We start from the raw sequence: 14,428 nt of genomic DNA on the forward strand, positions 1-14,428 counted from the left end.
TTTGTAGAAATTCCTCAAAGTTTGAATTCAGATGCAAATCTTCTCCGAATCTTGATGTATACCACCCCAAGATCTTCCCCACTATCCTCTCGGTGCTCTAGATTGAGTTGTATGACTGAAAATAAGCCTGAATTAAGGGAAGTTGGAGAATGCTCACAGCAGCAACCCAAATGAAGAACACCTTTCTTCTCACGAATTTTCAGATAAATTCTTTCGGTTGCATTCCATCAAAATTACTCCAATCTCTTCAATATATTGCAGACTATCTTGCAAAGAGAATAATTGCATGAGATGCACCTCATACATGGAGTAATTAAAGCTTGAAGATGGTGGATTATTAGTGAGCTACTTGAAGAAGTAATGGAAAATGCCTATTTTCTATTTTTGTGTTTTTCTTTCTTTTTCAACTTTTGATAAATTGATTTCATAAATCAATTTATGTTATAAAATTGAAAATATTATTAATTTTATAGATTTATTTTCTTAATAAAATTAATAAATAATTATTTAGACAATTTAAATAATTCTAATTAATTTAATATCAAATATTAAATTAATTTTACACAATTCCATCTTCAAATATTTAAACCATATTTAAATATTATTTCTCCAATTTCATTTAATTCTAATTTGAACATTTCAAATTAACTTATCACGCTATTCTAGAGCTAGTTCATTTACGAGCTAGTAGGGGGACCTCACGGACGTACAAATCATGGGCTCCAACGATCTAAGATTGATCGGCTAAACTCATTAGACCGAACTAACCCCCATTTGTTAACTAATGGGTGATTCTACTAAAGCCCATAGCTGACCTCCCCTCACTATAGATATATCATGTCCACTCGATATAACTATGATTAGTAAGTTAACCCTTCACAGGTTGTTCGTAATAACGGTTGGGTCGAATCTCTGTTTACCCCCGAAATTACTTCTTGTTCCTTAAGTCCCACCGATCCCCTAATGAACAATTTATTTGTGATCCAATCAACTAATCGAATCCCTCCCGGGTTAATGAGAGGGTGAGGCCTCTTGTTCAAGACCTATAATCAGCACTTAAAGGGAACAACCTCTCTACTAACCCTAATAGAGTATGAGTGAATTCCATCTTGTAGGGCTATGTACCCAATTATTCATCCGGTCTTATCCCCAAAATGAGAGGCTTATTGAATAGAGACGTTGGTCTACTCTCACCGTTTGTAGATCAAAGAATAATCCCAAACAAATAGGAGTTCATAGTTAGCTCAGGATTAAGGTCAAGTTACCTAATCGCTTTGAAATAGTCAGTCTTACACAATAAACAACGTTATAAAGTAAGAGTGACTAGTTTCGTGATCCGATCTTGTACAAAACTCACTTACACAGGACGCCCCCACTCCTCATGTCATAACATGTATGAATTAGGATCACTTCGTTTGTAGCACTTTACAACTCTTTGTAACAACTACAAAGTAGACCGCATCCAATAGTGTTTCCAGAATAAGGCACCAAATCTTATTCATATACTATAGATCATTTTGATTATTTCTCAAACCTGATCCACTTGTATGTCTCCACATAAAGTTCAAGTACTCATGTAATAGTCAATGAACTTCAGGTTTATTGGATTTAGAAAAAAAAAAAAACAATATATTCAATAACAACTTATTGAATTTTCAGAATAAGTTCTATTGTTTACAAACAACGAGTTTTAGAACATAAAACCTAACAGATAGGAGTTTAAAACTCACTTAGGATTAAGGTCGAGTCACTTATGATCATCCTATTGAAATGTTAATCTCTTAAAGTAACGATGTTATAAAGAGAGATTAAACATTTTGCAGTCGGTCTTATACAAGCTCTTTGTATAGGATACCCCCACTCACATATCTCCACATGAACAACTAGGATCAATATGTTTGTAACACTTTATAAATAACAATTACAAAGTGGGTCGTATCCGTAGTGTCACTAGGATAAGGTACCAAACTTTATCCATATATTACATGCCATAAAGATTATTACTTAAAAATGATCTACTTGTATGTCAACCACATACATGTTTAAATTACATAAAATAACCTTAGATCTTAGTTTATTAGATTTGATTAATACAAACTGTCAAATAAAATAACATTTTAGTTTATTTAATAAATAATTTGTGTATAAAAAGTTTACAAACAACAATGCCCACAAGATTTAGGGCACTAACCCCAACAAATCCATCCTCCATAACTTGCGATGACTTTTGGAAGAGGAAAAAAATTTGTCCATTGTTCAATCCTGAGATGATAATTCCCATATTCATTCCATTTACTGTTCAAGAATTCATAGCTGATGTCTTTATTGAACCTGATCGTCATTCAAAAATAGGTTTATTGAAACATTGTCCTAAAAGAAGTCTTCAAATTTTACGTGTCCTTTCCCTTTTTGACCCAATAGAAGGATTTTATAGGCCGCTGATGAAGAATCTCTGCATGTTCTAATCCGATTGGAATACTATTGATCAACTTTGACCTAGAAACCTTGACATATGACCTTAAAATATCTCCATATGACAAAATAATTTTTGTACCTTCATTCTTGAGAAGCCTTGATGGCAATGAGCTTGAAGATCCCGACTATCTGATAGTTCTAGAAAATAGTTATTTTATATCTTTAATATAGCTTGCTTGTTATGTATAATGTGTTTAAATGTCTATTTTTGTAGGATTCTCAAGCATGTCATGCATTTCGAAGCTTTGTAGGTCGTTCAGGGTTGATTTGGAGCTATCAAAAATGAAATCAAGCATTGAAGCTTTAAGAGCAGTGAAATGACAAAAATACTCCTGAGGCTGGTGCAGCGGCTCCATGCACTATGTTGTGCGTTGTGCCCAAAGGAAAAATATAAATTAAGGCGAGAGCACCATAATGCTCCGGAGATTGACAAAAAAACATAGTGTATTGGCGTTGATGTCCTAAATCTTGTGGTCTTATAATTTGTAAACTGTATTTGTACAAACATATTATTTATTTAATGAAATAAGTATTATTTTATTTGAAATTTAGTTGCATTAACTCAAAACCAACAAACTAAGATCCAAAGATATTAGATAAAGCTTAAACATATATGTGGAGACATATAGGTGGTTCATATTTAAGTGATAACCTGAAAAGTGTGTAGTAGATGGGTAAAGTTAGGTACCTTATTTTGGTGATAGTATGGGTATGACCCATTTTGTAATTGTTACAATCATTGTAAAGTGTTACAAATGAATTGATCATGATCATTCATGTCCAAACATGTGAGCAGGGATATCTGAAACGCGCAAAAAATATGTGTTATTTGTTTTAGATTTACGATTGTTTTTAGTGTGTTTTTATCAGATTTGATGTGTTTGTTAGTGATTTCTAGGATTTATGATTGAGAAGTGAATTATGCTCAAAATAAGCTAAAGAATACCAAATTAAGCTTAAAAGAGTCAAAATCGAGCAATGGACTAAAGGAAATGAAGAAAAGAGAGGAAAAGTGTCATGTATCAAGATGTAGCATTGCAACGCTTCAGCAAAATCAAACCAGCATTGCAATACTACTATCGAAGCGTCGCATTGTTGGCTTTCCGAAAGGTGTTGACATTCAATATGCAGAATGAATAAGGATTTTAAGCACTCTAACTACATGAATTTAAGGTAAAAAGCATGCAAGGTCAATTAAAAACAATAGGGTTTCATAATTCACTACCTTTGAAGAACTCTCAAATTGCTCCAATCTACTGCTGATTTCTACTCATGAATTTGTTGTAGACTACCACAAGGATCTACCCTACTATTCTTTAGCCTTAGATTGGATTGTGATATCCAAAATGAGTAGAATTTGAAGGAATTTGCAATTGGAGAGTGTTTTTCTGGTGAAATTTTTTAAAAACCTATTTCATCAAAATTTTTGAAATTGCAATAAGTTTTTAAATCAATTAAAAACTCTCTATCCATTGAATAAATTCATGCATTCAAAGTTCACTAAAAATTGACATCAACTTGTACAAAAAATAATGAAATCTTAAGGTGTTTTGCAAAATGGAAAAGGGAAATTGCATTGTATGGCAAATACATTTTAAACAACCAAAGTCATGACTTCAACTTCTTTGTAATTGTAGGTGTGACAATCACATAAAATCAGATATCAATCACATAACAATCATATAGAAATTATATAGCAATCAAATTTTCAGGCGAAAGTTTTTTGACATGTTTGCAAAAAAACAAAACCTAGGAACACACGCCCAATTTTCAATTTTTTTTTTTCCAATGAAAAATATGGGAAAACCCCACCAATTCCAGTTTCAATTTTAAATTAATTTTCATAAAATTAATCAATAAATTAATTTATTATTATTTTTAAATAGAATTTCATAAATTCAAAAACTAAATTTATATAAAATTAATTAAAATAATTAATTATAAATAAATAATTAAACAAATTAATTTAATATCAAATATAAAATTAATATAATACCAATTCTAAACATGAATCTCTATTCACAGATTTTTAAATCAAATTTAAATATTTTACAACTCTCCAATTTCATTTAATTCAATAAACAATGTTTAATTATTCAAATATAATTAATAATTCTCTTAAATCAAATTTGAATGTTTCAAATTCACTCATCACACTATACTAAGATTTAGTCCATTTATGAGCTAGTAGGGGGACCTAATGGACCTACAGATCATGAGATTGAACAATTCGAGATTAATTGGTTAAAACTCTTTTAACCAAATTAACCAACCTTCGTTAACTACTGGGTCACTCCACTAAAGCCTAGTAGTTGCATTCTCCTTACTGTAGATATATTTTTGTTCACTTGATTTAACCGTGATTAGAAAGTTGATCATTCACAGGTGTTTCGTATTTACAGCTGGGTAAAAATATTGTTTTACCTCTGTAATACATATTTCTCCTTAAGCCTCCACTGATCCACCAATGAATAATTGTTTTGTGGTCCTACCACCTAAACCGAGCCCCTCTCGATCATAGAAAGGGCGGTGCTCCTTGTTCAAGACTAGGAGTCAGTACTTAAGGGAACAATCTATCTACTAATTATGAAATCAGGTATGAGTGAATTCCATCTTGCAAGATTATGTCTCTAGCTATCTACCTGGTCTTACCCCTAAAATAGGAGGCTTATTGAGTTGGCATTGTTGAACTACTCTCACCCATGTAGATTAAAGAATAATCCCAAATAAACAGGAGTTCATAGTTAGCTCAGGATTGAGATCGAGTTATCTTAGGACATCGAGTTGAAATAGTTAGTTTTAACAATAAACGACATTATAAAGAAAAGTGACTATTTCATGGTCTGATCCAATGAAAACATTTTTTGCAAAAGGATGCCTCACACGCATGTCTTCACATGAACGATTTTAAGATCACATCGTTTGTATCGAATACAAATCGGGTCGTATCTATAATGTCCCCAAGATTAGTACCCAGCCCTATCCCTATACTTTTAGACCGTTTTGACTATATACTCAAACTTGATCCACTTTTATGTCTCTATATAAAGTTCAAGTATTCATGCTAGAGCCAGGGGTTCGTTAGTTTATTGGATTTAGGCTGTTACAAGTGTAATTCACGTATTCAATAACAACTTTACTGAATAAATCTCAATAACAACTTTATTGCAAATAAAATATGTTTAATGTTTACAAACTGCGAGTTTTAGAACATACAACCCAACATTTCTTTATTTAAAAAAATCTATTAATTTTTGCAATGATTTTGTACTAAATTTCGACCCTCTAAATAATTGGACGACTTTAAACACTGTGAAAGGGGAATTCTGACCTAATTGGAAGAGACTCAAACCTAATTTTAAGACCAAAAAGAGAGAGTTCTTACCAAAGAGTAGTAAGCGAAGATCAATTGTGGAGACCGTTCAACTTCCCGATGTGCTAACTGAGAGAAAAGTGGCAATTTCTACAAAAGGAGAGCATTCCATATGGGGTTTTCTCTAATTCTTTCTTTTTCTGTGCTTGAATGCTATCGATTTTGTATGAAAATATGTTCTCGAGAACCATGGGTGGCTAAACTCTTTGTTTTAGGTGTTGTTGGATTTACAAATGGATTTGAGTTTATATTTAGGAATTTCATGGAATTGTATAGCTATTTATCTTTTAATGTTACTTTTTTAATTTATATTGATTGGCCATCAATAAATGTTAGATTGAATGTTCAATTCGGTAGATTGTATGTTTCATCGGATTTGTAACATTAAATTTCTATTAACCTGTCACGTACATAGTTAGGTGAGTAGTAAAAGTTGATAACGAAAATATTTAATACCATGGGTTTTAAATGATAACACGATGTTAGTTATCAATTAGGATCGCATGAGAAAGAATTATTTCCGAAAGATAATAATTCGAAATTTAGTTTCTAGACTTATATAAACGATATTGCTTACATCCACGATTGACCTAAGTATTGTTCAATGAAATATGTACTAAAAACTGACACCTTAAAACACTCTTAATTCTAGAATTTCTTTTGTTTGGTTTTGCTACAATTAAATAAAAAATCATTCAATTCGACTTTCCAATTTCCTAGCTAAAATCGATACGGTTCTAAATAGTTAAGTGAAAATTGTTTGTTTGATCCCTAAGGATGATATTCAACCTCTTAAGTCATTTTAATATATTATAACTTGATCGCGTTCACTTAGGCGTACACATTGAATATCAGTATCCTATACAAAGAGTTTGTATCAGACTAAACCACGAAATGAATAGTCTCTTTTTATAACACCGTTGCTAGAAGAGACTTACATTTCACTAGGATCACCATAGTTGACTTGACCTTAATTCTGAGTTATGAATTCTTGTTTATGAGTGTGATCCTTTGATATGCATGAGTGAGAGTGGCAAGATTCGCCGACTCAATATGCGTATCATTTTGGGGATTCATCTGATTGAGGAGCTGGGAACACAGCTCCACAAGAAAGAATTCAATCCTTCTCATTAGGTAAGTATATAAATTGCTCCCTTAAGGGATGATTCCGGATCTTGAACAATGTGGCGCCGCACCCTTTTCTGGCTCGAGAGGGGTTTAGTTATAACTAGACTATGACTAATTGTTCATTAGAGAGATTAGTGATACTTAAAGAATTAGATGTAACTAAAGGGGTAAAACGTTAATTTTGACCCAACTATACTTACAAGCAGTTTGTGAAGGGTCAATATACTATTGATTGGTTATATCTAATGGACATAAACATATATCTATAGTGCGAAGAGAGCAGTTGTCGGTCTTTAGTGGAGTAACTGACAGTTAATGAAGGTTAAGTAATTTAATTAAAGAGTTTAATTAATTAATATCGTATCATTAGAGCTTCAATCTATATGTTCACAAGGTCACCTTGTTAGCCCATTAAGGATTAATGAGAAATCAAATTAATTTTGGATTAATTTTAATTGTTCAAATTAATTAAAGAAAATTAACTGTATATGATACAATTAATATAATTTATGTGATACATTATAACATATAATTTTAATGAGAGAAATAAATATTTGAATATGATTCAAATATTAAGTATATGAATGTGATTTATATGAAAATTACAGGTTAAAATTAATATAAATATGATTTATATTAATACTATAGGTTATATGAGAGAATAATAAACTATAGCTTATATCATATGTGATATAACATATGATTTCTTATTGATAAATATTAAGGTAGCTAATATATATATAATTCAAATTTTTTTAACTCCCAAAGGAGTTAATTCTCAAATAAGGAGGGAGTTATCTGGATAACTCCCTCAACCTCTCATATACATGAGAAACACAGAGAAAGTAAGGAGTACGTAAAAATATTTTTCACAGATCTCTCTCCATCTTCATCAATTTAATCTTCCTATCTAATCTCTCTGTGTTTTTCTCTCAACCAAGAAAACTCGTCCCTTCACCAAAATTAACCTACAGAAACCCACACACTCTCTGTTGATTCTCACCTTGAGAATACTTAAAATTCTTGTGGTGATGTCCAAAAGAAGGTTGCTGCGTTTGTGGTTTATCTGTTCTTGAGGAGAAGATTAAGTTCATGTTATGAACGGGAGAGGAAGCGAGAAGATAGTAAGTTTTGTAAAATGAAAATTAGAGACATATGACATTCAATCACTTCTTCTTTAGGGAATTCAAATCTCTTCACAGTGCCTCTGCGCACGCAAGCGCAACAGGCGAGCGCCGCTGTGCGCCCTAGTGTCGTGGCTTTGTCCTATAGTGCCACGGTTCTGCTTCGTATTTTATAAATACACCCTTTTCTTCATTTTAGAATTTTTATGTGGGAAGTCATGGAGGCTGAGAAGAGACTCAAATTTCTTGTTCTTCCTCTATCTTTCTACATATTTTAGGTTAGATTTTACATTTCTTTTGGGTTGTAGCTTATGGATTGGACATCCCCTTTTCCACTTGTCCATGAGATGTCGAGGTAAAATTTTATTTAGTTTTGGGAGCAAGAACCTTGTAATTTCTTGAGATTTTCTGTTAATGGATTGAATGTATATCAATTTATGCCTTCCTTGAATCTATTTCAATTTCTAGATGCAAATTTATGTGTGGCTATTCCTTCATAGATGTGTGTCACCCTTGCTAATCGATTTATAGCTTCATTACATTCTCCCCTAGAATGTCTAGCAACAGTCACCTAATTAGAAAGTAGTCGAATCTTGTATGCTAGGGCTTGTAGCTAAATCTTGAATTTTAAATTGCAAGCTTCAACTAGGGACAAGAACAAGTTGATCAACTGAGTTAAGCTAACTTGCTAATTAATCATATAATGGAATCCTAAAACTTAATAAACATGTTCTTAATTCTATATGAATGCTATACGAATCCAATAGGATCTAGGGCATGTAGTTTAGTTAGAGCTTAGGTTTTAATTAATATTTAGGACGCTTGCTTAATTTATTCGAACAATTCGACTGCCTGTAGAGTTGTTGACTTAGGTTAGGCTATGTAGGTCATTGTGCATGCACAAATCAAATGCATGTTTAATTAACGAAAATTGATGGTCGAAATTACATAGAAATTCCTCTTACTCTCGAAACTAGATAAATCAAATCCTAGGTTACATTTACCCCCCTCCCCCCAATTTATCGCTCTAATGAGTTAATTAACTCTACGAAAAACTCATACTAACGCTTTTCTGTAGATCGAATAGGATTTTTCGTTGTTGCTATGTCGTCGTAGTAGTAGTTTTACAGTTCAATATTATAAATATCATTTGATTAGTAGAAGTTTGTAGGCGACAGTAAATCTCTCCGTCACTATCTCTGATCATAGATAAGAAAGAGAGCCCCCTTTATTTGTTCCTCCCAGCTGGAATTTATATGTTTTTCCTTCCTTTGGATGATGGACAAAAGGCATATTCCACAAACCAATCACTTCTATAACCATTCCATCATATGGAATGAGAGGGAAATTTGCTGACCTCTTTCTGTATCTTAAGATTTTTTTAAAAAACAAAGATAATTTGAAAGGTAAAATGTGAAAGATAAAATTACAGTATCCCTGAAAAATAGTAATGATATATAAAGAAAAAAAGATTTGGAAAAAAAAAAAACCTAAGATAAAAACAAAGATAAAATTACGATATCATGAAAAATGGTAATTGACGTAAGAAAAAAGTTTTTTTTTTAAGAAAATATTTTTATTTGAACACTTTTCATAAAAGCTTATTAAAATACGCTTGAAAATTAGTTTGAGTGGTTGCGAAACAGTCTAATTTTTTTCAAAGTGACTTATTTTTTAAATTAAACACTTGAAAATATATTTCAAACACAATTTAGAGTCCAAAGCTCGCATAATAAATATCAGGTTATATACTTCCTTAATAATAGCCACATTAGGAGAGAACTCAAATTGAAGAGTATGGATTCTTTTCATTAGGGCAAGAGCATCTATTTCTACCTATGGGAACTTGGGATTTGACCTTTTTTTTATTTTTATTTTTATTTTTTATTGCATAGGGTTGCCAAGGAGTTGGGTCAGAGTGGGGAGGGATTCCCCGTCCCCATCCCTGATGGGGGAATTTATTCCATACTCGCCCCGTCTCCACCATGTGAAGGCAGGGATGGGGGCAGGGATTCCCTGTCGGGGAAATGGGTCTCCACGAGACCCATTCTCCATTTCCCCTTTTGTTTCCTAGGGACCTTTTTTCAAATTTGTTCCTAAAATCTCTTTGTTTTGAGATTTGACACTTTAATTGAGCTTATATTGGGCTAAATTAAAAATTAGACTAAATATAAAAAGTTTAATACTTAATATATATAATTGAGGTGGGGTCAGGCTTGAGGATGGGGTGGGGATACCCTCCGCATCCCGCCCATCCCCGATTCGGGAACGTGACCCCATCCCTGATCAAATCGAGAATTTCTCACCCCAGTTGGATCAGGATCCCACCTCGATCCTGCAAGAAATTTTGCCAACCTACTATTGTGATCTTCTAAACAACCATATATCCCGTTCTAATCTCACTAATATAATTCTTGATCCATTCCACTTTTAAGCTTAATTGGCGCCAACCTGAAATCAATTTTGACATTGATTTCAATCGATCAATTGAGACCACAAAAAAAGCCGTAAATTTTAAAAGCATTATTGTCATGTAGAAATACCTTATCCAAAGCATACACCAATAAATTACGTAGTTTTCAAGCCTAGAACAATTATGCAGTCTAGTGACACTAATCAGTTATCTAAAAATAAAATAAATAATAAATTACATACTTCGTTTGTTTTCTTGGTGAGTAAAATTATAATATCAAATTATGGAAAATAAATTTAAAAATTTTAATTTTTAGTGAAATATTGATTTCATAATGGATGAAAAAAAAGTTTCTTTAAATTTAATTTTGATTTTGAATTACAAACTCCCAAACTAAAATTAGTAATATAAATAATATTTTAAGAAATTAAGATGACAAATTTAATTAATCTAGGATTTGATGACTAATAAATACAATGAAGTATGTTATAGCCAAAGATTTCTAAATTTGCAGTTTATTTCTAGACTTCCTAAACTTGTACTCTAAAAATGAATCTTTAAATTTAATTTTGATTTTGAATTACAAACTTAAAATTAGTAATATAAATAATATTTTAAGAAATTAAGATGACAAATTTAATTAATCTAGGATTTGACTAATAAATACAATGAAGTATGTTATAGCCAAAGATTTCTAAATTTGCAGTTTATTTCTAGACTTCCTAAACTTGTACTCTAAAAATGAATCTCTTAAAATTTTCCATTAAATTGGATCAAAATTTTCGACTACCTAAACCCCAATTTTAAACCCCATGTTTAACATTGTATTAGGATTCCAAACCTACCAACCCCTTGTGTCTAAGCTTATAGGTATAAGTTTTGGTTAATAACTAAATTCTTCAACTGAATAGATAAAAATCTATTCATGTTAATATTAAAAGTAAAAGATAAAAAAAGTTGAACTTCTAAAAGGCTAATCCAATAAGTTTTTTTTTTAGTTTACCACCTTTTTCTTAAGAAAATTAAGTAATAGATCATGTATTGTTTTTTTTTTAAAGTAAAAATATCTAAATGTTTTAAAAAAATTCATAAAATATCTTAAACAATAATTTGTATCCTAATTATTAATCACTAATTTGAATTTAGATATCGTAGGCGCCATTTGGTAACTATTTGATTTTTAGTTTTTATTTTCAAGTCTATTTCATGCACATTTCTTACAATGATTTGCATTTTTTATTTGATCTTTATTAATTACAATGGTTGAATTATTAACTAAATTCAAAAAACAAAAACAACTTTTTAAAAACAACTTTTTTACTTTTCAAACTTTGACTTAGTTTTTTAAACCGTTGGCGAAAGGTAGATAACAAATTAAGAAAATTGGGAGTAGAAGTAGTGTCCATAAGTTTAATTTTCAAAAAAAAAAAAAAATTACTAAACAGAATCATAGTAATCACGTTCAAATTTGTTTATAGGTATGTAAATATGGAATATTTTATTATAATAATTTTTTATTAATAAAAATCTTCCTTTGATTTTAGAACTATACTAATTTTAAAAGAAAAAGAAAATTAAACGGCTATTTCCAAATATAAGAAAAAGAACTAAAATATTTACAAAATATACAAATAAACCGCGATAGACTATAATATCTGTCTATTTGTGTTATGATATATATAGTAGTCTATCGTCGTCTATCATGGTCTAACGTAGATAATGGTTTTGTTCTCCTATTATTTGTAAATAAGTTTTGTCATTTAAAATAATTTCTTAAAATAATTTTGAAATTATTATTATAATTTAGAACATACGTGGAAAATGTAGGTTTTAAAATTTCACCAATAAGTTACAATTTGAAACTAACCGAGACCAGTGGTTCCTAATTTAACTATTTTTGTAAGACAATGTCTCTCATTCTCTCATTTGCATCATTTTAGGTCCATTCTGTTATCACAATTCCACAGTACAAATTCCAATCCCAAAAAACAGAAAACAAAGATCGAAAACCAAAAATGGCAGATTCAGAAGGGACCAGAGGGGAATGCGAACGAATCTTCAAACGGTTCGACAGCGACGGCGACGGGAAGATCTCGCTGTCGGAGCTGGAGAGTGCTCTTCGTGCCCTTGGCTCCTCCTCGCCGGAAGAGGTCCGACGACGGATGTCGGAAATCGATAAGGATGGCAATGGCTTCATTTCACTTGATGAACTCTGTGACTTTCAAAGGGCCAATCCTGATTTGATGAAGGAGGTTTGCAAGAGGCTTTAGGTTGGAATTGCAAATGTGATTGTAAAATTTCTTCATTGTGCCTTAATTGTTTGTATGTGGTCTTTCATTCAATTTTTTTTTTCCTTTTTTAATTACTTTTTATACCTTCGATCGGATTGTTTAATTTGTGTTCGATCCCTTTATTGAATTGGAATTCTCATGAATTTTGTAACTACTCGATAATGTATTATTTATTATTTATTTTTATTTTTTATTTTAAAATCTTTTTCTTAAGTTAATTTTGTGTAATCATCTCAACCTTAACATAGCTTGTTACAATATTTGGCCTAACTTTGGTAAGTTTGTTACATATGCTTTCTAAAAAAGTGGGTCAATTTTAGTAATGAGTAGTTAAATTTAAATAGTGATTTTGGAAATTAACCAAAAAAAGTTGTTTCAAAATTGGGACGATATTACACAATTACATTATATCATCTCTCCCCCATCTTTTTTTTATTTATTGTAATATTCTCTCATATTCATGCTCAGTGGTAGATCCAAGATTTTACGTTAGTGATATACACAGGCACATATGTCAAATTGTAGTAAAGTAAAATAATCCAAGATCCAGTATTGTCCTCTGGGAATCGGGTATGATATTGGATTTAGTGTCCTACATCTCAGTTTGTAATTTGTAAATACAATTTTTTCATCTAATAAAATAAAAAGTATTTTATTTGATATTTAGATTGTATTAACTCAATCTAATAAACTAAAATCCAAGGTTGTTTAATGTAAGTTAATAACTTAAAAGGTTTGTTGGGTTTTATGCCCTAATACTCGTGGTTTGTAAAAAAAATAAACATATTCTACTTTCCAATAAAGATGTCATTGAAGTTTATTCAGTAAAGATGTTACTGAATATGTGAATTGCACTTAAGAATCTTAAATCCAATAAACTAAGAACTTTTGGCTATTACATGAATACTTGAATCCTTGGCTATTACATGAATACTTGAACTATATGTGGAGACATAAAAGTGGATCTAGTTCGAGTAAATAGACAAAACGATCTATAGTATATGGACAAGGTTGGATACCTTTTATATCTTAGGAACACTATGAATGCAATCCATTTTGTATTTAGTACAAACAATGTGATCCTAAATCATTCATGTGGAGACATGTGAGTGAAGGCGTCCTATGTAATGAGTTTGCGTAAGACCGGACCGCGAAATAGTCACTTTTACTTTATAACGTCGTTCACTGTTAAGACTGACTATTTCAATACGATTACCTAGACAACTCGATCTTAATTCTGAGCTAGCTATGAAATTTTGTTTATTCTGGATTATCTTTTAAGCTATATGGGTGAGAATGGCCCGAGTTCGCGGACTCAATAAGCCCCAATTTTAGGGATAAGATTGGGTAGATAACTAGGGACATAATCCTGCAAGATGAAATTCACTCCTACCCGATTCTAGGGATAGTAGATAGGTTGTTTTCTTAAGTTTTGACTCCGATATTGAAAAAGGGCCCACCTTCTCATTGGCCCGAGAGGGACTCGGTTTGGTGGTTGGACCACAAACCAATTGTTCATTAGAGAATTAGTGGGACTTGAAGAGTAAGATGTAATTACAGGGGTAAAATGATAATTTTTACACAATTGTAATTACGAACAATTTGTGAAGGATTGACTAACTAA

At 31.4% G+C, this 14,428-nt stretch overlaps 1 pseudogene; it reads left to right on the forward strand.

The window, feature by feature from the left end:
- Positions 1-12,528: 12,528 nt before the first annotated feature.
- On the forward strand, positions 12,529-12,783 carry LOC120076883 (polcalcin Phl p 7 pseudogene; annotated as a pseudogene).
- The last annotated feature ends 1,645 nt before the right edge of the window (positions 12,784-14,428 follow it).

Source organism: Benincasa hispida, chromosome 4 (genome assembly GCF_027475165.1).
Source record: "Benincasa hispida cultivar pf3 chromosome 4, pf3_genome.v1.1, whole genome shotgun sequence".
NCBI classification, from domain to species: Eukaryota; Viridiplantae; Streptophyta; class Magnoliopsida; order Cucurbitales; family Cucurbitaceae; genus Benincasa; species Benincasa hispida.